Source organism: Tinamus guttatus, unplaced genomic scaffold (assembly GCF_059628265.1).
Source record: "Tinamus guttatus ecotype Peru unplaced genomic scaffold, ASM5962826v1 Tinamus_guttatus_pri_ptg000327l, whole genome shotgun sequence".
In the NCBI taxonomy this organism is placed as follows: Eukaryota; Metazoa; Chordata; class Aves; order Tinamiformes; family Tinamidae; genus Tinamus; species Tinamus guttatus.
In genome coordinates, this window is record NW_028288861.1 from 1,947,388 (window position 1) to 1,970,912 (window position 23,525).

General features: G+C 35.0%; 1 protein-coding gene across 1 annotated transcript in view; it reads left to right on the forward strand.

Moving 5' to 3' along the window:
• Positions 1 to 23,525, forward strand: part of DPH6 (diphthamine biosynthesis 6) — a 180,535-nt gene that overhangs the window by 6,830 nt on the left and 150,180 nt on the right. The window lies entirely within an intron of this gene.

The following is a 23,525-nucleotide window of genomic DNA, read 5'->3' on the forward strand; positions in this document are numbered from 1 at the left end:
TGTGTAATTGTGTGCACTTAATTTCTCTAAGCCATTTTTTCCAGTGGTTTGTATGATGCAGATCATTTACGAAGTATTATGCAATATTTTACGTTATGATTTTGATTTTGGTAGTCTTGTAGCTAAGTACTGATGTATCATGTAATAGCAATCATGTAAACCAATCTTTCTAGCTGCAAAAGCATTTTGAGAGGTAATGAGCATATTTCCTAAAACTGGAGATTTACTCTTTGCTGTTTTCCAAAAACTTCATGAGATGCTTGATTTCAATGGGATCTGAATTGCTTCTCAGGAGAAATGGATAGAAATATTCCAGCTGACTGCAGAGGTTTTAGTTGAAGTTAGAGTAAAAATGTCCTGTGTCCTGTTGTCCTGTGTCTTCCAGTTATTTGTGTTGGTGATTCCAGTGCACAGTACTAAAAAAAGTCCAGCAGATTGTATTAATTGCTACAGTTATTAAAAAAGTAAATACGTTTAATTTTATATATAAATTTGGTAGACTATTTTCTGAAACTTCAGCTAAAGGTATTTCTGGTCTTCAAATTTGATACTGAGCAATTTCCTGCCCTCTTTCCTGTCACTCCATTTTTCCCCCCCCAGAAATCAGAAATGAGATTCATAAACTTGAAAGCTTCAGGCTTGTGCTTTGTTCAGTAGCAAGAAATAATTTTGCAGGAATATGTTTTTAGTGCAGGATGCTTCCTGAACTATGTTGAAGTCAGGTGTTATATTTTCTAAATATTTTTGACGGGGAAATCATGCTCATCTCTAGTAAAATTGAGGCACATCACCTGTGTTGGAATATGATACTTCTAGAAGGAACACAGTGCATATAGGCTGTGTTACTGATCTCGGGTGCTTCACAAAGTTCTGAAATGGAATCTGCATGTCATGTGGGACACGGTGAAAGAAATACGGTACAGCACTCTTAAATGATTTTTTGAACCACGATAATATTAGAAATTAGAAGGACTAATATATATCGTCTGTTAAAGCTGCATGATAACAGCTTTCTGAGGCTGGGTAAGATAATAAATTACTGATCAATTTAATTAAAAATGGGCAGATTAGTGGCAATTAAGATGAAATTTCCCTTTCGATCCTTGCTGTCTTTGGAGAAATGGATGCTTTGACATAAATTAATGCTAATGTTGAATCTTGACAACTTCTGCTTTGAAAGTTCATACATGATAATTATAACTGTGGTTGAAAGAGATGTTATTGAGTTGTCTGGGGCTGAATAACTCCTTCTTTCTTGCATAAAAATATTAATTCCACTACAGGATATTTTAAAGAGATAAATAACATCAATATATTAGACACTGTATAACCTTGCCTTTACAATCAAACCTGTTTATGATACTTTGGTGCAAAAGTTTCAGCAGATATCTTGCGTATTCTAGTGAAAATTGAGTAATTATGAGAGGGAAGTAATCTACAGGATCTGTAACTCTTCATGTTGATCGCTTCAGTTTTAAGAAAGGAATGAAGCATTTTTTTTTCTCTTGTGTAAGCATTAACTTTGAAAGCTTTATGATTTTTTCACATTTATCTCTAACTGCCTTTTTACAGCTTTGCCATATGAGTCGTAACCAGTGGTCATTTTCCTTTAGGGATTCTTGTTTTTTTCAGATGATGCTAATAGGTTTAAACAGAGAGCTCAGTTTGCTGTCTGTTGAAGCTGGGGGAGAAATCTGCAAAAGGCTTGTAAAAATGCTTCTTTGAGTTGGTGTGATTTCAAAGCAATGGTCCAAATACCATTTTTTTCTGTAATGTTTTGGGCCTAAGGATACAGAAAAGGTGTATCTAACTGAAAACTGCATAGTAAAAAAGTTAAATACTTCATGGTTGTGAGCAATCCAGGACAACAGTCTTGTTCTAGTTGACAGGATTCGAAGCAATATTGACTGCAGGTGGATGTGAAACTGGTTATTCTGTCCTCACAAACCCAGATGAGTTGTGTGCTGCAATAAATACATTTACTTTTAGTTGCCTGATAGACAATCTAGAATAGGATATGTTGAACAGGTGCTGGAAACCAAATCAGAATAACTTACATGTTGTCTAAATGTAACCATACAATTCTTACTTGCTAACACTATTTCTACTTCATGTAGGGCATTTAAATACTGAAATCTAAGAAATTATTTGATCTGCTACCCATGTTACTAAATAAAGATGACTCAAATTCTGGGTCTGTCCATGTTTGCCTATTTGTGTGACTGGGGCTTTGGCCAGCAAAGCAAAGCACTAGTCTTCCTTGGTTGCCTATCAAAAATCAGAAAAAAAAAAGTGTAGGAAAACTGTGGTTCTTAACCCTTAGTGAATGGGAAAAATGGACCATGGAGGGCATTTGTGAAACTTTCTTGAAACGTGCTTGTGTCTGTAGGTGTGTTTAACTGCTTTCTCCTTTTCCTAGGTAATTACGATCTTGTCCAATTATATACATATATGTATGTGTACACACACACACGCACACACACACACAGGCAGTTAGTGCAAGCACACGCTGAAGTGGTGCTAGAGAAGTTGAATATTAGATTGCTTTCAGTGTCCTATGGAACTCTGGCTTAACTTTTGCTAAGGGCAGTGGATCCAGTAGCTTCCAGACTGTACAAACCCCTGCAAGATGTTGTCTTTCTGTGACACACCTTTGGGTGTCACTTGACACTTTCTGTCCTCTTCCGAATTTCTTGCTTTGTCTCCTCAACCGTGTGGGGACTTGGTTTTTATTTGGAAAGATTCCACTGCTGGGACAGTTTGTAGAATGCTGGATCTTTGTCTTTAAAGAAGATTTTTTTTTTCTTTGAGCTAGTCGTTCATGTTTTTCTGTAACAAATTTTTCAGTACTTGATTTTGAAATTAAGTGTGTCAAAGAGTATATTGATTCTAATATCTTTGTAATAAGTTTACTTACATGTATTCTATCTATAAAGCACGAGAGAGTGTTTTCAGTGCATTTTCAATGTTATCATGTTAGTTTCTGTTAGCCTTCTTTTTGAGAAGCACCTTGTGGAGTCACCACCTGCAAACTTAAAGAAACAGAACAGCATGCTGGAAAGGAAATAACACACTGGATTTCAGAACTGAAGGATTAATTGTGATATCATTGATCATCAAATATAAAAATAAGTATTGCTGTTGGGTGTATTGGATATATGAAATATTTTAATAATAATAGCCTTTGCAAGTAGCACTATTTCATTTTATCAGTATCGTGGGAGGGAAAGGAGCTGTAATTCTTTTTAAAAAATAATGTCCTGGAACGTCCTGGAGCAGTGATCTTATAACTCAAAGTCAGTCACTGGGAATAGGTAACATGCCTTTTAGTTACAGCAGCAAAGAGTTTATTAATACGGGGTGACTCTTTCAGTTAAAAATTATTTTTTGAAGGACAGGATCATGATTTTGGAATAAAACCATAATGATGTTTACTGAAGACAGGAAATTTCTCTGTCCATATTACAGTTAACATTGTGATAGCTGTGTAATTTTTGATATTATTTCAATGCTACATAGATGGAAGTGTATCAGTCCATGCAGGATCATGTGGGAAATGAAGTAACTCCAGGTCCCATAAAACTCACTAAGACTTCAAGTTTTTCAGGAATCAATGGGAAGGCTTGAGGGGAATGGATGAAATACAGGGTTACTCTGCAGTCTTTGTGTAGGGGTTATTTCTCTCGCAGAAGATAAAGCCTTCAGTTCCGTATTGTTCCTAATAGTATTTCTTCATGCTAAGGAAGCAGCCCTTCTTTATTCCTTCTTAAAAATTCAGCTGTTGTAGATAATGGGTGAAAATAAGTTGTCGAATTCAGTCCTTTCTGTTTGTCTCTGACACCGAAATAGTAGTAATCCTCACATTAAAGTTGGCCTTTTGAAGTAATGTTTCTGATCTGTTGCTTTTAAACTCTCTGAAATTTAGCTTTCATTCAGAGTATGATTGACTTATTTTATATTGATTGTGAAGTTGCTCCAACAGCTACATTTTTTTTAGACTTCTCTTGTTGGATTTAAGGTATTGGCTTCTTGCCCATTCTCTATGCAGTAACATATTTGTACAAGTTAAAAATGTTGTTAATTGTGTACCTTTTCTTAGAACACAGATGTTAAAGAAGTTATTTAGTACAATCCTATTATAGGTCTAAACTGTTTCTTAGCATATGTTTCACTAGGTCACATTTTCGTCTAGTCAAATATTTTAAAAAATATTTTAGAATTTAATTTAACCTCTGAATCGTCTAGGAAAGACCTAATTTTAAAGCATCAGTTCTACTTGTGAATTTCACTGTGACTTTGGCGTTCAAAATAAAATAATATCTAACAATACATGATAATTTTCAGAACAAACACACTGCTGAAATTAATGTGGATTTGAGCACTAAGAGAGAGATAAAGACTACATTATCTTTACTTGGACATTAGTGAATAGATGTAAAATGAAGTAGAATATTCAGTTATTGGAGTCATATATCTGAATAAGATAATTAGTTACAGTATTGTAAAAAAAAATCTTGTAAAATACCTTGTAAAATTATAAAATTCTTTAAGAATCCTTAATCTGAGGATTTCAGCATGCTGTTCACTGGGTTAATTTTGCAGTTTATAGAAGTTCAGACAGGTAGGCACCTTCCCTCTTACTGCTGGGATTGGGAGGGTTCAGACACCTGTAGGAACGTTCTCCACCGCAGCCGCCATTTCCTGCTTTTTGATTTTAGGTGATTGCTGTTTTCCCTATTAATGTTAGAATTATTTGGGGGTCTGTAGACTGATTTCTCTGACTGATATTTCTTAAAAATGAGAATGATGGAAATTACAGCAAGAGGTATTCTTCCTTATGTTGTATTTCTCAAATAATAACCCCTCCCTTAACATATTGTTTTTTTTTTCATATTTTAAGGTCATTTAAAAGCAAATGCAAATAATTAAGCGCAAATAATTATTGCACTTGATATTTTGATAGATAAACCTTTTATAGTTCAGCACAGAATTAAAACACAGAATTTATGTGCAGAAAATAGAATTGTAACATCAGTAGTGAACAAAGAGACCACAGCTCTTCATTGCGAAGGTGCAGGAATAGTGATAGACACAGAAATGGACTTTACTTTCTGGTCCTAATAGTCATGTTATTCAAGTGAGATTTTGGACCCTGGATCTTTTACAATTTTTTTTTTTTTTTTTTTTTTTTTTGCTATTAAGCTTGAATATTGTGTATGTTTTGGAACTCATGAAATGACTGCGTAGGCTGACAAGAAATAACTGTGTTTCTTTGTAAAGTAAGATTTTTTTTTTGAGACAAAAAATATATATATTTTCATGTAGTAAACACTAAGTTCCTTTACGTTTTAGAATGATTAGATTTTGATTTGTGCAAATTTAAATTGTCCTTTTGCATTCATCGTATTGAACCACTTTTTACTGTCCTGTGATGTTTTTCCACTTAGCAATTCCGGAGTGGAGCCCCATAGCTTTTCCTGGCCAAGGTAGAGGGCGACCATTGTCATCAGCAGTAAACGAGATGTCAAAATAATAAGGCTTGTGAAATAACCACATAGTTGGCTGTGCTTTGGTCCTCGTAAAAATGTTGGTTTGTGTCTTGTTCTGTTCACAAGATGCTTTTTTTCTTGGTTTGAATTTTAAAATGAGATGGGAACAAGGAAAAATACTGATGAACAGGATGCCTGTTGTTCTGCATTTCTCATCTTAACTCCTTTGGAGGGGCCAGTTTTCCATGCAGAACGGGATCCTGAGCAACATCTTAGAGGTAGCTTCTTACCGTGAGAAATGTTGGGCTTTGTGTAAACAACCTAGTCACTGTATTGCTCCCTGGTAGGTTTGTGGAGTTGTTTTCTTTCCCACTCGGTCTTGTTGTGCTAATACTGAATAAGCAGAGACAGTCAGGCTAATGGTGAGAGATGGTGAGCAAGCCCTGGGGCTTGTTTTGGTCAGCCTTAACCCCCCTGATTGCCAGGTTTTCCTAATTTCCCATTTCCGGGGCATCTCTAGTGTGACCTTGCCGGCTGCATATGATGTTCTGGGTTGCAAGATTCTCACATGCATTTGGAAACGGGCAGCCAGGCATTGTTTACAGGACGCCAAATGAACTGTGCACTCACAGCAAGTTTGATAAACACACATTTCCTCCTTTTATCAGGGAGATTGCAGAATGTGAAGTATGAGTTTCCAGTTTTACTCATTCCCTTCAAACCTTTTCCTGTTTAAAAAACGGAATCTCGCTAATTGGATGATGATCTGTCCTTAGGTTTTGGGAGAGGGGGTTATTGTTATTTATATTTTAAATTCTACTTAGTGGTTAGTGACACTTTATTTTGTTGCCTACCTTGGCCAGGTTTGGCAGGCTTTCAGATAAAAGCTTTCCATTTGCTCAGTAGGAAGAGGTTCATCCCTATCAAAGTAAAGCGAATGCTAATTAACAATAATGACTTCTAATCACTTTGCTTTTATACTCCTTTAGGAGCACTGCTATTATCCAATGTAGTTAAGTGAAATGCTTGTATATGAATCAACAATGCTGTATTTCTTCTATTGCTCACAATCAAGCTTTGAATAAATTACTTAGGTAAAATTGGTTTTAATATGCTCTATTGCATGTGGAGAAAGTAACCTCAAATATCTTGTTAAATATCTTGCATATTTAGAGAGTTATCTATTAACATTTTGGCACTCGTATTATAACTAAAAGGAAAAATACATTAAAATGTTTAAGTCAATTTTGTAAACGTTATGAACACCTTTTTTTTTTTTCTTGATTTTGATTTTTTTTTTAAGTGACTTCCATAGACTTAGCAGCCTCAGGAACAACCCCATTCAGATCCAGTTGTCGATCAGGGAGAGTGGGCTGTAACATTTTTAAGTTAAAGATCAGCTAATTTTACACAGAAGGGACTTATCCTTTAATTAAAGAACTTCATTTTTCAGTCTTGTGTCTTACTCATACATTGTGTCATACATTCTCAATGGTTTAACATGTATTTCCTTTTTTAATACTATGAGTACCTAATAAAACCTATTAGTTTTATTTACATACATACAACCTATGTACAATCACAGAAACTTAAAAAGAGTATAAGATAGTAATAGCAATAACAAATTAATACATAGAAACAATGAAATATCTGAAAGTTTATTCAGAAAAAAATGCTTTCTTAATCAGAAATAATACTGCAGAAGAGCAAGGAATAAATAGATTATTAGACTAAGAGTATGTTCATCAGTTTTAAAAATAATTGTAATTTAAAAATAAATTCAGAGAGAATATGCAATAATTTCAGATTCAATGAATTTTCCCACTTAACATTACACCTTCAGGGCCGTAGCAACTGATGATGGCAAAAACTGGATGAAACATGTTTTTGACACACGGTTTAGCTTTCGAAAACAAAATAAAAACAGCACAACAAAAAAAAAGAAGCTCGAAATAATTGCTTGTATCATTCAGAAGCAGTCTCAGGTCTTAGTGTCTGTGAAGGACCTAGGATCTGGTATGGTAAATATATTTTTGTCATTGGCTTGTTCAATTCTTTTTAAAAAGAAGGTTTTCGTTTTGTGTGACAGTTTATGTGGTACCTGTGTCTTTGGATGCTTAAGAGACACAACTCCTTCACAGTGACCATCACAGTTTTTATGCATGTGGATGTGAGTGAATATCCACAAGCAGCACCTATTTTTTTTTTGTTTGTTTGCTTTTTGGTCATTCGTGTGCATAGTTTAAAACAGTTTTCTCATACAGGTTTTGCAATGACACATCCTTGTCTTTTTTTAATATTATTTTTATTTTTTTCAGTGAAGCTATTGCGTATCTTAATTTGCTAATACTTTCCATGTAGTCTTTCCACCTTCAATGTGAATTGAAGTTAATTTTCATAAAACTCCTGTGGTCTTTGTTATATTACTATAAAACATGCTGCTAGTGCTCTTTATCACCAGTATGTTTAAAAATGAAGAATAACTTTCTCTTTACAGTACAATTTAATTTTTCAGTATTTTGGTTTCCTGCTTGGCAGTCTTTTGGCATGCTTTTTGAGGATGAAAAATGAAAAATAATGAATAATTATTTTGTGCTCAAGCAGCCGTCTAGTTTGTACTGTTTTCTCTTTAGACAGCAGAAGTATATATTTTAAAATTTATTAATGTTTAGTCAAATGTATTGGGACTAGTTCTAATAAAATGCAATCATGGTCAGGAGACTTTACTCATATAGCTAATGAGTAAAACATTTATTAACTGTCTTCTTAAACATTTTTATTTCCTAAGCTCCTTCTCTGTATAAAAATAATTTTTCTTACTTATACAATTACTGATTTACAAAAGTTGACTTATTTAATATCCCTCCCATTTGATATAAAGACTATAAGGCATTGCACACGCAAATTATTTTCGGCTGTATACTTAACTGTTTCTGATCAGTGTGTTTAAAGATAATTCTGGAAAGCCTAGGGTTTCATTTGGTATGTATTTCACCAACATTACCATTTTCAAAATAAAATGATTGATTTGTAACTGACATTGCTGAAAGGAATAAAATAGAATTGGTCTTTAAGGCAGAACTGTACAGTATAAAGATATTCTTTTTGTTGATAAATTCTGTCTCTGGGAGAATTGCGTAAGACCTCAACACGCATTTTCATATTGATCATGAGTTGGATTCCAGGAATAGGTTGCTGTTTGTAAAGGATAAGAAGGTGCTATGATTAGTTACCTTTTCCATGGAAGGTACTACAAAGGAAAATGCCAAGTATGTGCACTGCAGTATTCCTATCAGCCTGGCAATCTGCTGTGCGAACTTCTTTTTTTTCTTTAAGTCCATTTTCCTTAAGAAGTATAGCTTCAGTCATTTTGCCTTTTTGCCTTATTACTGTATTAGGTTTAGTGCATTTGCATGCTCTCCTAAGTCTAGATTTTTTTTTCCCCGGCAGTGTTCTCTTCTCAGGCCCTGTCACCATTTTAATGCTTTGAAAATTGATACAACAGTGCCCTCTGTAGTTGCTCCATTAATGGTTACTACATGCTGCTGGCTTTCAGCATTCAGGTAAAGAACAGGATGTTTAGATTCATTTTTAGCTCAAACAAAAGCCCTTTTTTCTTAAGGAAACGTGTGGATTTTCACTGACTGCTTCACATTCAAGAAAGGGAACAAAAGAAACTATTCTAAGTCTTCTTCTAGGTTTATAAGCTATCTCTTGTCATTATCTAGTGAAAATCTGAAATTTTATAAGGCATTGAGGACAGCCTTTTAAAACCGCATACAATTTTCTGAGTCATATAAGCTTTCCTGAATGTTCTGTTTGAAGTGGAGCCTCAAAATAAAATAATTTTAAACTTACTTCCTTTGCCGTGGCTGCTTCTCCTGAACTAGGTCTTGCATGATCTGCCAGGGACTTCAGGCAGGCTCCCCAGCAGAACACCTAAGCTTTATTAATGACGTTGTTCTAATTCACACAGCGACTGAAGTAATTGTTGTTCATTAGAATTGATTTGTCTCTAAAGCTCATTTACAATTTAGATTTCTTTTTTTTACCTCATTATAGCTTAAGATGCAAATCACTTTTTATTCTGCATTTTGTGCAGTCCGAGCCTTGGTGTTGAACATGCGCGCTCCCTCGTACCCGCACGTGAGCACGGGCCTGCTCGCCTGCTCTCTCACACGTGCTCACACACACACACATACACACACACACTGCCATTTAAATATTAGAAGCTACAATGAAAAAGCATGACCTTTGAAAAATAAATGTTTTAACTACGATTAGTTCCTTCTATAACAGCATCATAAAAGTCACTCCGTGAAAAGTTAAATGGCTTTATTTTATGATGGGGAGTGTTAATGTAAGTGTAGAACACACTCTTAATGCACTTCTATGAATTGAAAATCATAAGTCATTGCAGTAAATTATCGTTAATGATGTAACCGTTGATGGCAATTCAAAACATTCCTGTATCTCTAATGATTTGTGTTAAACACATGACTGCCCACATCCCTTAGTACTTTTGGAAGAGTAGGTGGATAAATGCACCAGCTATCTACTTCTGAAGACTGTTTTTTCTGCATAACAAGTGATAAGAATGTTGTTATAAATAGTGTTCTGCATCCCAAGCCATTCTTGGCAGTAGTTGAGATCTGGTAATAAATGAACACTGAAGGAAAATGAATCCTTCTGATCGGAGATGTTTTGAGTGGTGTGTAGAAGCTTTGATTTTTTGCCTGCTTAGTTTATGGATAATCTGTAGTCTTTACATATAGGAGGTCTTCCAGTACATGGGATTGCATATACTTGCATAGGCTGAGATGTTGGTGGAAGGAGTATTATCCTAAATAGTGTGTACTGGCTAGTCAAGCAAATATGTCCAATAAGATATGAACTTTGAATTTAAGGAAGCGATCTCTGTTTTTTTGAATAAAGCAACAATTATTCTACCCACAGAAAAGGTTAAATTTGGTTAAAGTCACTTCATTTTAACTAAAATTTAACTGTGAATCGTGCTTAATTCTTGCATTGATTGCACAATTATTGCTAATCTTAAATATTGATTTTTTTAGTTTGTTTCATGTTGTTAATGAGCTTCTTTACACAGCTAGCTTCATATCACCAACACAAGTCTGTTGAGCTCTCTCTAATTTATTTCCCTTTTTCAGAGAGCAAGGGATTGGGTAAGACAAGTATAAAAACAATATATATATATATAATATATGTATATATATATATTGTTTTTTTCTTCCTTACAGGCCTATCATGAGTGTCATGGATTATTCTAATTTTTAAAGTGTCCTTGAAAGCTTACCATATAAAGGAAAGGCAGAAAATAGATATTAGAGAAAATAGGTTATCTGGATTTCATTTGTAAACAGTAAATGCCTGTTTTACATATAATTTTAACCTTTTCATTGGAACATCATCAATGTTCACTCTTTTTAGATGAATCTGTCATTTCAGTAATTTTGCTTATAAAAGGAAATCTTGATTCAAAGAGAATATTTTAATGAAGAAAACAAATATGGGTCCTTTATTAAAAGTGCAATTTGGTTGAAAATAAGAGAAGGGCTTAATTTTGCAGTGCACCCTTTAGGACAGATGCTTTCTCTTTGGAAAAAAAAATGAATAAGGTATATTTTCTTGCAATGAGACTAGCAAATTAAGGTTCAACTTAATTAAAATAGTGATAAATGTAGATTACATTATTGGAGACAATGAGTTATGGCTGTTCAGTCTACTGAGAGCCTACATAATTTACCAAGCCCATGCAAAGCAGTGACAGAGCAGCCACTGCAGACAGTTATAGGGAAGGTTCTGTTTATTCTGCATATATTTCTTTTTTTTTTTTTTAATTAAAATGTCAATGATAATTTTAACCCACGCTACAACTATTACCTCCTGATAAAATATCACACTTTTCATCTATTTTTATTATTTTATAAATTTATTTTTTATTAGGATTATATGATTTCTGTCTGAAGTATTTAATCAAGAAAATATATTTAGACTACATTTTTAGTTTATAGACCACCAAACACTTGTTTTCAAATACCTCGCTTAAGAATGACCACTGAAACATTCTCAAATATCCTTTTATGAAATCTGAGCTGATGCATGTAAGGGCAGCTTAATTTTAATTTGCAGTACTACTTTATTTAAAAAAAAAAAAAAAAAAAAGCTTTGGAGTTTGAGTGCTCAGAAGTCTTTGTTTTCTTGCATATAAAGGCAGAGCAATGCTTTTCCCAGTTAACAGTAAGTATTAGCTATAGGAATAAAAATAATTACTGTAATCTAAAATTGAATGTTATTTGACATGACAAAAAGAAATTGTGATTTTTTTCACTAGAGACATTCATATGATTATATATATATATATATATATATATAAAAGTAATGGGCTCTTTATTACTGTGTTCAGTGATACCGTCCTCTTTAAGTTGACCATCACATGTTGCACAGACGCCTTCGAAAGGGATGCAGTGTATTATCTAGCCTGGCTTTGTCTTCTTGGCTTTCCTTAGCTTCCATGTTCTCTGGGCCATGCACCAGCACAGAAAATACTTGTGTGTTTATTTGTATAAATACATAATGACTTGCAAAGCTTGAGTTTTATGATTTTATAGAGCTAGATAACTGTTGCTTTATAATCGCTTGGCTTAGTATTAGTCTTTGCTGTCCATGTATCCTTGTTTCATTCTGCTGCAGTTTGTTTTGCTAAGTAATTTCTTTTCCCTCCCAATCCTCTTAATTTTCTTTAGACTTGTACAAATTTCTAATCAATGTGAATTTTTTTTCACCTCCTTTTTTTTTTTTTTTTTAAACCTCTCTCTGACACCTTTAGCATTAACCCTACCCTTTGGAGACCAGTACTGTGTTCTTAGGGAAAATCTGTCAGTCATTATTTATTACCCACTTGTCATTGTGACTTATTCATTGCTTACATCACCATTCTCAAAAGTATTGCTTTACAGAAACGGTGAATGCTGCTATGAAGGAGAGATCAATAAATGCTTTCAAAGGAAGATTTACCCTGAGACTTGGATCTTCTTTTTAATACTAAATCTGTGCTATTAGCTATGAGATGGTTTTAATATTTTGACGTTAAGTACTTTTTTTCACTCAAAATGGAAAGATGCTACTGCTAACTAAATCATTTATGTAATAAACATTAAAAAAGATTTCTTTGAATATCAGTGATATTATCACATATGACTGCCTCAGAATAATAAGAGAATAGTTGTTTGAAATCTTCATCAATCAAAGAAAAATTTTCCCCTCTCACTGTGCCTAATAAAATCTCTTCGAGAATTTGATGACCTATGCTGTCATTGCCAGACTATTCAGTTCTGTTTGATATGGTGAATATTGACACCTTTTAAAATATGATTTATCTGGAAAGTTACGTGAATATATAATGTTTAATTTTGGATATATAATGTTAAATTAATTGTATTAGCTGCAAAATCAGGCAGTTCAGAATTTGCAAATAGCAAATGAATGTTTCATTCTCTCCTTTGTATTATTTTTTGTCCTTTAAATAAGATGGAAAAGTAGATTTTGATTGTATTATTAAAGATTATATCATGAAGTCCACTACAGAGACTAAAAAAATGTTGCACGGGTGTCAGATTTTCCTTAATTTTTGATTTTTTGGTTTTGTAACATTAATAATGTCTTTAATGTTTTCCGAAGAGAAGATTAAAAAGATTTAACACAAACACTTACAGATCCCTTTGGATTAGGCAAAGGAGGAAGTTGGGAATCTAGAGGCTCCTTTACAGCAGAAAGCTGTACCACCAAGCTTAAATGACAGTCTGCTGCTGTTTTGTAAGTAGGAAGTTTGTTTCATGATTTTGTATTCAGGATTTGACTGGGGCTTCAAGGGGAATTTTTGTTCAGTTGATTTGTTCTTCCCTTCTTTTTCTTACCTTACAGTTACTGTTCCATGATTTTGTTGGTACTGATTATCAGCTGTTCCTGGTATGGCCATGTCAGCATCATTGCAGCCTTGGAGTACTCCTGCTTTCAGTGATTATTCTGCTCGGCTGTCAAAATTTTGTCTGCCAGCATATTCCTGGAATATACAAACTAAAGAAAGGGCCTGTCATGTTACAAGATGTGGACACTATAGAAAGTGGGTGCCTCATAAACAGCAACTAGGTTTTCCTTGTCCATTGTTGCAGTGTTAGCTGTCTAATAATGTAGCCTGCTGTATTATCTTTTTATTTTCTATGTCTGTAGTTAACCTGATTCAAAGAAAATTTACTTAAATAGAAAGGATACTTTCAGGAATGCTGTCCAGTCCACAGAAACGTATATATTGTTTTTTTTTTTTTTTCTTTGATTTGAATACAGGCAATTTCAAAAGGTGTCAGACTTTCAGTATTTCGATCAAAGCAATATTTCACAGCAAAAATTTCATGAACATTTGAATCTATAAAATATTCAGAAGCCAGGGGATCCTTGCGCCCGTGCTTGGTTTTAGTCACAGCTCTGGCATCTTGGTTTGGTGTTCAACTTTTTAGGGTTCCTGGGAAATTTCCTTTTCATCATCTCTGAACTCTGCCTTGTTTTCCCGTGTTCCCCTTAGCAGTGTCTGTCTGAGCATATATTTGTGATATACTAAGAGATTACAATTGAATTTTGCAATTACAAACTGTAAAATACTGAAGACATGGGGTGTAACTGGTGCTTGATTAAGCGGCAAATGGTGGGATTGCATAAAAGAGAATAAGAAGGTTTTTCTTTCCCACTTCCCACCCATTCTGTCATTTGGCTGCAGGTTGTGAGGTGGCGGCAGGGTGTGTTGTTGATTCTTAAGAGAGAGCACCTGTTTAAAACAGCTTTTAGGAGAGGAGCTTATTTTGTCATTAGGTTCTGTGGTCACAAGGTCTTGATTCCCCTCAGGTCGAAGGTATTGACTTTTACAGTTAGCCTCCTCCTTGAGTGTGTGGTGGGAAGGAGCCATCTAGATTTAACTTTCACCCCAAAGCTCTTCTTGTTTCTCCTTGTCCAGAGGATACTCTGTCCATGCGTAATCAGAACGTCATTTTTCACTTCTTTAATTGTGCAGATGGACCCCTTAGGTAAGGGTCATCTTTAATGCTTAAGTTCTTGCTTGGGGAAGACTATAAGTTATTTTTCCCTTTGGTGACTCAGTTTTGGTGCCCCTCAAATAAGAGATTTCTGTGTTTACTAATCTACATTTAAAACATATGAGATGCATTTATCAAAATAGGGTGAATAGTAACAACTTGTTACAACTTGGGTGGATTCCTTGGTGAACAAAGTAGCATTTTATTAAGAACGTAAGTGTTTTCCCATCTCTTTTACCCAGTTATAACTACTGTTGTGTTCCTGTGTAAAAACAGCTAGTAATTGCAGCACCTTGGTTGGAAAAGAGGCAGTTGATTGATAGCCTGGTATCTAAAATTCATACTTAAACCTTTCAATGATAAAGCATCTTGGAGATGTCTTTTTTTATGCTATGAGTTCACTTAGGGAAATTCTGATTTTGGCAATATTATCTTCTGAGTTTAAACAGTCAGTTCTTAATCTCAGGAATATGCTGTAACAATCCGTCTTTGCTTAGGAATTGGTGAAAAGGGATGGTGAAGGAACACATGGGAAAATCTGTTCTCTGTGATGTAGTTACCTACAGGCAGTGCCGGAAAACTTCAGAGAGTTCATCTAGATTTGAGAAAGGTTTTCTAAAGTTGTGGAAACTGGATGGGAAAAAGAAATTGTTACTGGGCTTTAAGCAGAGAAGGTACATTAATATCTCACTTAGCCTGCTTTATCTTACTCTATACTTGCTATGATAAGATACGATACCATATTTTAATAATTAATATTTAATATTAAAGCATTATATAGAGGAATAGTTTATTACAATAGTGTTTTAATTGCATTGCAAATCTAAAGTCAATATTTTGAATTATGTCAAGTCTTTAAAAAGAAAAAAAAATGAACAGGGGAACAGAATCAAATATGTACGTTACCTTAACATTACCTCAATTTTGGGAAACATTAACATTCCCTCCTCCCTTAGCGTTCCCTCAATTTTTTCTTCTCTTTTCTTCCAGAAAAAAATATTTTTTTTTATGGTGAGTTGGTGCTAGGAATGCTAGGAGAATGGTGCTAGGAGAAATGTTGGAGTTCAGTGATGGAGTTCAGTGACTTATGGAAAGGAACAAATAGCAGGCTTTGAAAGATACTATCTTTTAGAGGAAGAGGGGGAAAAGGTACATACTAATCTTTCCTTTCTTGCTCAAAAATTTACTTCTACATCATCTTTGGTATTCTCTTACACTTTTTGGTATTCTCATGATGACTAAGGGCATGTCATCTTCCTCAAAGAAGCAAAGCCTCAGTTGCACCCAAGTGGAAGCAATAGGAAGTATTTTTTTTTTCTTGACTGTAATCAGCCTTACTTGCAAATGTTAAGGGATAGGACAGCTGCCATTCTGAAAGCAACTTGAGGCTACGATGCTGTTGATGATAGGAGCTGTCAGAACTTCACAGGATGGAAGGTAGACTTTTATGTTTATGACAACTAATAAATGAAGCAAGTTATTGCAGATCTTATGGTAAAATTAAGAGATTTTGCAGTTTAGTCATTTTCATTTTCCTAACAAATTTTTCATGTTAAGATTTAGAGGAAGGAGATTTTTCTGTAAATTTTTCATTTTATTACAAAAATATTTTAAACCTTTTTTTGCCTTTTTTCTCTCTTTTCTGTTTTTATGAACTGATGCTTTCTGTTTCAATCTTTTACCATTTCTTTGGCATTTTTTTTTATCTGCCTTCTCTTTTCTCTATCTTCCAGTGTCCTTCTAAATAACTTTCTTTTCTTCCTCAAGGCAAACCCTTAAGCCTCTTTTTCTTTCTGCTTCCCAAATTCTCTCTGCCTTAAAGAAATAAACTTCCAGTCGTCCCCTGAGGTGCGTGTTTGTCAGCGTAGGTTGGAACAGTGTTGCTTGCATATGTTGGCATTTCCTGAAGGGTTGCCACTTTTGGCTTTGTCTGGATTTAAAGTGAGTTAGACTTCACGTGAATTTGATCTTTTAGGACCTGACTCTTACTTTTTTTGTTCCTGGTATAAAGAAAACCTATCATGTGTAGTTTCAAAATCATTATACCTGTGTAAAATAGGAAAATTGAACCAGATTTGTCTAGGGACATGGAAAGATGTTGTATGCATTGCCTGTTTTGAATCTTAATGAAGTTTGTAATTCTTCATATGCACATTTAAAGTATATGCCTCATTATGGCCTTAACTCAAAGCTGTCTTACAAGCACCTGACTGAAAGGCAGAATTTCCATTTTCTTGGGAAAGCATTTCCAGAGCTTTATGTTGAGAAGCTGCAGGAAAATTAGATACTGAATTTCCCTGTGAAACAAATCAGAAAAATTGAAACTTGTCTCTTTTCTGAAACTCAAACATCTCGTTCTTCTGAGAGAGCTCAGGGCGTTTTCTGCTTCTTCCTACAGCTAGATATCCTAAGTCTGGGGGATATCTGCACTTAGGAGATATCAGGGGTATCTGGCCTACGGTGATTTCACCTGTTGCAGCTTGGTTTATGCGCAAGCACCAGTGTTCTGGTGTCGTGCTTGGTCCTCAGGCCCCTTCGCTCAAGATTAAATGGGCTCATTCTGATGCTCTGAGTGAGTCAGTTGCCTTCGATTGGCACCTGCAGTTTGGAGGGGGGCAAGACCATGTTGTCAGGCTGGGGCCAAGCAGGTAGGGAAAGCCCGTTTCTAAGTTCCCAGCTCACATGGGAAAGCTGCGTTCAGAGCCGTGGACCATGTAGACCCAGACTCCATTGTGGCTTGTTAGGGGAACTGCCAGGAAACCAGGAAGAAAACGCCTTCTGTGTTATCTGGAAACTTGCCAAAACCAATATGTTCTTATGAAACATTTCAGCTTTTTTAATGGAAAACCGTTCTGTTAGAAAATCCCAGCCTTTAAGCGCTCCTCTATTACTCTTACTGAACAGTAGTAATAATAATTCTGTCTTCTGCCTAACCCATATTCTTGTGCTTGGTATAAAATACAGTGAGGCTGCTTATTCATAAAGTTACTATATTGTGTCATCTTTTCTGCCCAGCATTTTAAGGAAACGTTTAAGGGTAATGGTGATTAGAAGCAGTTGAAATAGCCTGGTGGAGGTGGTGCCATAAGTGCAGTGGCGAGTTGTGCACTTCAACATCCTCCTGCGGATATTTATTCTTAAATGTTTACATCACATCTCAGTTTTCAGTCCCTTACTAAAAACAGCTTGTTTTACCATTATATAACCTGATTGCATCTCTGATTGCATAACCCCAGCTATGATAGAGAACATGCATTTATTATTAGACTTGAAGTGGATTAGGCATGGAGTGTAGAACTAACCTAAGAACCTGTCTGCCAGTAGAGTTTTCAAAGGGAAGAGAGGATTCCTTCCTGTGGACAGTCCTGCGCGCTCCTGGAAAAGGCAGCGTGCTCTGTGCTCTCCTGTCAGGAAAGGAGCAGCGCCAGTGGCTCCTCGGAAGGCCGGGGGTGTTGCCGCAGCCAGGCCTGCCCCACTGGATGAGTGGAGCTCGGGGCGCCCTCTGAGGAGAGCAGTTTGTGGCTAAAACCGCCGTGCAGAAAGGGGATAAAGATAAATCCTTTCTGAAGGTCTGACTTCACTGCCTCTCGGGACAAAATATCAGTCCTTAGTGACTGACAAGACTTGATCTTTCCGTTGTTTTAGTTACCTGTGGTTTTGATGAATAGGCCTGAATTTGGTAGAGGACATTGCCTGGGGACTTTCCTGAAGATTTCCTGTATGAGCTAACTAGAGTGGAAAGGTTCCATGTTGGGTATTTGGTGTCCTAAAACCGCTGCCTTTAAATAGGCAGGTAGCCGCGTTAAGATCTCAGCTATTACATGAAACAGACTAGAAATGTCATACAGTATGAACTGCAGTTATTGGACTTGAGGATGAGATTCTGTGACCTGTATCGTATCTGTTGATTAGGTTAGCTTAGAGAGTAGCCCCTTTCTGATCTGGAATATCTATAAGTCTTTGGGTGGGGAGGGGAGAGCAGGGGGCAGTAAAGAAATATTTGTTATTCTTCAAATATATGTAAATATGTTAGGAAGAAAATTGTTTCATAAATACAGATTTGACGTGTTTACTGTGAAATAGATGGTCTCCTGGTTAAATTTAGGAGCAGTAGGCCCCATCACTTTTAATTTGATTTAGTTTGCTGAAAGCTATTATACTAGATTAATATTTACTTTTGTGTTTTATTTTCTTGGTTGCACATAGCAGTTACCATGTTAACTTTTACATCTAGTATTATACTTGCTAGTAATCTTTGGTTTTATTTCCTTCTGCATCAGGGACAGTTGCAGTATCATCTGTCTTTGAGGGTTTTGCTTAAGCATGTATTTCATCCTTATCATAAGACACATGCAGAAAAGCTTTTAGGCAGATTAGTTAGAAGAATCGATGGGTCAGAAAGCTCTCTAACAGGAAGCTTCTTTTTCTTTTCTTTTTTTTTTTTGTGTGTGTTTTTACCTGCTGAGCTTTGTCTAGTGTGATACACCATGATTCTGAACACAAAATCAGCTCAAGCTTTTCTTTACAACACATCACACTTAGTAGATTTATTTTGTCCTTTTTTTTGCATGTGTGTGTGCGTTTTTGTTTGTGCCTTTTGTTTGCTTGTTCATACAGTGCCCCTTCCTCTAAACTCTTACCAGTTGTTACCAAACTTTATAAGCATCCCTTTAATGTTAAGAATTTAAAGTTTTTAGGTTAGATAATAGTGTGTAGTTGATTTTGGATTTGCCTGAGAAGATTAATATAATTTTGCTGTGCATTTCTAGAAACAAGTGCTACTGAGTATCAAGCAACGTTTCTCTCTCCCCACCATGTGCCCTCCCCCAAATAAAATGAGTTTCATATCGTAGCTTTTAAAGATTCCAGAGATGCTGATTCAATGTTGATTACCCGAACAGCAAATAAAGGAAGAGAGTATGAAAATACACTGGTGAATTCGCATGTTATTAAAGAATAATATTATTTATATGTTCAGGTAAATTAACTACTGTGCCTTACAATGGTTTATGATAGTACTCTGCAGGGAAAAGAAATAGAGGGAAGTGTTTGTGTTGTTTATATTGTGTTTTTTATTCATACCTGACAAAGAACAGTAAATATTAGCTCTAATGATGAAGTCATCTATATAAAAACAATAAATAATTAGCATAGAGCCAATTCCACAAAGACTTTTCAAGTATTTACACAACACTAGTTATTAAATTTGATTAGTGTTTACTGTTAATGAATACAGTTGTCCGTTAGAGAGACAGAGCTAGTAGTCATTGAAATTGATGACATATTCCAGAATTTATCCAGTAATTCATGTGCGGTGTGGATGGCAGTGATTATTCTGCATGTTCCGAGTCTTATTTTTCTTTTATTTTGCTATAATACTGTTGTTTTCAATAAAACACCAGATAGTCCAGTCATTTGAACACTATTCCTGCTGTTTTATTGTTTTTTAATATAAACATAAATGCAGTGTTAAGTACTGTGCCAGTGGTGTCAGACTCCTTAAGGTCTTGAGAAAATTGTCATAACTTCTAAAATAACTGATAATCATTTGTGGGTCAAAAAGAGCAACATGCTGTATTGCTTAGCTTTCTGCTTTCTTTTTCTCAAGGTTTGTCTGAGATTTAATTTTATGTGAAGTACACAAAACACTGTCAGTGAAACATCATCACTTTGTAAAAGCTGTTTATAATATGGTCTGGCACAAAATGTGCAGAAAATTAAAGAAGAATATTCCCAACTTTATGCATGGAGTTAAGCAGTATGTGTTATTTGAAACTGTGGCCAAAAGCATTATGCATGGATGTGTTGCATCTTCATGCTTGGAGGAGGGGGGGAAAAAAAAAAAAAAAAAGTGTATTTATCATTTAAATAAAAAATTGCCCAGAGCTACAAACCTAAATTTTAAGACTTACAAACTATTTGTTTAACAATTATAAATATATGTGTAATTATTCAAAAAAAAAATTTATATATGTATGTGTATGGGGAGGGGCCATATATCGCTATATGTTTGTAATTATGCTTTACAGTTCTCAGGATTTTTTTTTTGCTCTATCCATTTCTCAGTATTTCCTTTTAAGTGCATTTTTGTTTTGATTTAGAACTAGACAGAATGTCTTTCTATTACAATACCAAAAGAATAATCTACTTTAACACGCTATTTTTCCTTAAAGAGATTCTTTTTTCTAGTCGTATGGCATTACTTCTCTGAGAATGGTATTAACATACATGGTGTAGTGATTTTTATCTTGATTCAAAAGATGTTTTCTTCTGGCAGTAAAAAAGGTTAAGAAATATCTCCTGAATCCTGTTGCTAAATAGTGCCCACGTTCAAGAAAAACAGGAAATCTCCAAAAGCCAAGACTATCTGTATACCTTGATAAAGAGGAGGTATTGGAAATATTCAGAGTACCAATTTTAAAGGTGACAAAGGTAGGGCACATTTTTGAAGGGGAAAACATTAAAAATTCTAAGTGAACTAAAATGGACTTTCATTTAGGAAAAAAAAAGATGCATACTAATGTTGCTAGTTATGTTATTTTTTGGCATTCAGAAACAGTTATTTTTAATATGCAAGCTGTCAGGAGATGCGCATGCACGATGCATCAGTAATATTGAAGGATGGACCTGCTGCTAATTTTTGCTCAGAATGCCCCAGCTTTTAGGTTTATTAAAGCTGCTGAGAGATTAAATTAAATTACAGTGCAGCCATGAAGGATGGTAGGAAGGCTGAAATGGTGCATGGTTCTTTCCAGAGACGGGGTGCTTGCAATCCAGCCTCCACAGGTAGCCCTTTCCTAGGATGGAAAATACAAGAAGAGGTTTTAAAAAGCTTTGACGAACAAAAAATTTTTCTTTAAAATGGGTTTGACAAACAATAGTGTTTTATTTTTTATCCCCGGGCCTGGTAGGTATTCATGGCACGCTGCACAAAGGAGCTCTTTTGTTAAGAGTAAGGGTCTTTTTCCTACATCTCTACATAACATGAGCAGGTCTTTATCGGCCCTTATAAAAGGTTATTTGGTTAATTATACTCAGTAGTTTGTTTATTATTTGTTTTTTTTGTGTGTGTTTGTGATTAAAAGGTCTAATTCAGTGGGATATTATATCAGAAATTCTTATAGTCAGTCAGTTTTTTAGCCTTCTTTTGGCTTGGTAGGTTCCCGCTATTCTGCTTTTATATATGTATTTTAGTATCTATAAGCTTGTGTTGTAATTGAAAATGTTATGTAAGTCAGCCTGTAAAAACTGATCTCAACCAGATTTATCAGTACTTTGTAATCAGGAAACTCTTCTTTAATGTGTATCATACTGGTTTGTTAGCATGAACTTTGAAATATTGACAAGTTGAACAAAGCTTTAAATAATAATGTTTGTTGAATTCAGATGTAAATATGAAGATAATACAGCAAAATGATGTTGAAAAATTGCAAGTATGTTATTTTGTACCATATAAAAGCACATAGTTTTAGCTACATGACTTCATATTTTGAATTATATTAATGATAGGTTTAATGTTCAGCAGTTTTATGTAACAGCAAGTTTTTTTGTGTGTTAGCGATGAATGAGTTGGCTGTTAGGGAGGGATATTTGATTCTTGGATCCTAGTGCGAACTGCCAAACATGAAGCAAATGTCCATCTTCCCATCCTTGGGCCTCGTCCTCCGGTCTGGCTGTTTGAACACAGATGTCTTCCTTTCCCTGAACGTGCAGGTGGGCTCACATGGCCGGTGATGTGGGCACAGTTACTGTAGCAAGGCCCCACGGTAGCTGTATTGACTTCAGCTGGGCTGCTTATGTGAGATAAGTTTCTCAAATATCTGATTTCCTGACTGAAAGTTTAGATCTGTGTGTTGCATTTAAATTCAAAAGAGATTTCATAGCTGCTAGATTCTTTATTGTCTTTTAAAATAATTTATAAGAGTTTGTTATAAAATGTGATATTTCTGTAATTGTGAATTTGAACATAGAAAAGTAACTTTTTGCTTGCAAAGTGTATTTATTACATTTCATTCCCGTATCTTCACAAGATATTTTCAATAAAAATACAGAAAGCATTGCTATTGATACAAGAAACAAAAAATGGTTTATTTCAGACAATCTTTTTTTTCTGACCTTGTTAGATGTTCTTACTTGCACTTACATTGTGGCATGTGAAAGACAACTCATTCTTAAACAACTATTGTTTTTGTGTCATTGTATCTCTTACACTTTTTAAGAGACTTTCTTTTGAATAAAAATCATTAAAATATTATCTTACAGAATCTTAAAATGATTAGTTGAATGAGTGGCTGATAATCGAGTCTGTAGCACAAGAAGCAACTGAGATGCAAAACAAAATGAAATCCTTCTTGGCAGAGTCAAGTTGTTTTTAGCTGTGAAATACAGTAGGTGAACAAGTACTTGCTGGTCATAGGTCTTGCATTTGCATTTGAGAAATAGAGCTGGTAGAGGTAGTAGTAATTTATAGTGCAGGAGGAAAAAGGGAAAAGAAAAAGGAAAAAAATGAGGAGAGAGAGCAATTGTATGTTTTGTAGGTTTTTTTTTTTTTTCTTCCTTTCATGGGTCTATACTAACAGTTCAGTGAAGTTACTAGTTTTGCTGTCAGAACAAATCAGGTAGTCCAGCATTAGTACTGTATTTCTTGTTATTACACAGACATGTAAAGTTATTCCTTTGGTCTGGTCAGTTTGCTTTTATTCAGAGAAGTGGGTAGTGATACTGAATAGTGTGTGAGAATTTTGTTTTAGCAAGTGGACATTTTCCTTTCACGTGTCTGAGACGCACTAAAGATTTGACCAGCCATGCTTCTAAAATTTACCTTTGTGCTGTCAAGTGGTTTCTTTAAGGTAGCAAGTTAAAAAATAATGACAACAGTATAATGGAAATGATCATTAAATCTTCAGGAGCAGGTGCATATAGAAAGCAAAATCTT